Source organism: Sinocyclocheilus grahami, unplaced genomic scaffold (assembly GCF_001515645.1).
Source record: "Sinocyclocheilus grahami isolate Dianchi unplaced genomic scaffold, SAMN03320097.WGS_v1.1 scaffold2845.1, whole genome shotgun sequence".
Taxonomy (NCBI): domain Eukaryota; kingdom Metazoa; phylum Chordata; class Actinopteri; order Cypriniformes; family Cyprinidae; genus Sinocyclocheilus; species Sinocyclocheilus grahami.
Window position 1 is genome coordinate 2,407 of NW_015508020.1, and position 822 is coordinate 3,228.

Below are 822 nucleotides of genomic sequence, written 5' to 3' on the forward strand. Positions count from 1 at the left end.
GTATAAATATATAAATGTTCTGCCGTCATGTCTTGAATCTGTGATTATTCTAAATGCGTTTTAATAGCCTGAATCACGCAGTGAAAGAACGCACACTAAACGCGCACGCGCACTAGTCTAGGCTTCACGTGATGCATGCATGCGCTCTGTAGCGGTGTTTTGAATGGTTTGTGCAAAATACTCGATAATGTCAGATCGCACATCGTTAAAACGACAATTACGATGTTATCGCAGACGGTATATATCGCACACCACTAGTTCTGACCCAGAAACTGTGTTTACCGTGGTACATTTGTAAAGAGGAACTCAAAACCAAAATAAACCTGTATGAACCGTTTTAAAATACTGAATAAAAAGAGTGAACGAGGTCTTTTAGAAGCTTCTGCTGAAGAGCCTGGGTTTGGGTTTCTGGTGGACTTCACGTTATTATTATTATTATCAACCGTAAACATACTACAGTTCCATGTACAGTATTCTGCAGATTAGCATGTTTTTGTTTTTGAGTTGGTTATCTTTGACTAAGGAAGTAGATACAATGTTCTATACAAATAAAAGACGTCAGTAGATTTCATTAATTAAACAATATAAGTGTCTTTTATCCGATATCGACTAATATTTGGCCTTTTTTTTAGATGCTTAGCATTGAGTGAACTGATTAACCCCTCGTGTAGGTTCCAAAATCAAACAATCATCTCAATATAATGCATTTATTTTCAGGTGTTCTCTGCAGATTTGTGGGTACGTGTTTGTAAAATAAGTTACAAGTTGTCTTCGAGGTAGGGATATGCCGGTATCAGATTTTCATGTTGCGATTAATTGCTA

At 36.7% G+C, this 822-nt stretch overlaps 1 protein-coding gene across 1 annotated transcript in view; it reads left to right on the top strand.

The window, feature by feature from the left end:
- Nucleotides 1–822, top strand: part of LOC107575731 (procollagen-lysine,2-oxoglutarate 5-dioxygenase 3-like) — a 24,645-nt gene that overhangs the window by 1,070 nt on the left and 22,753 nt on the right. The window lies entirely within an intron of this gene.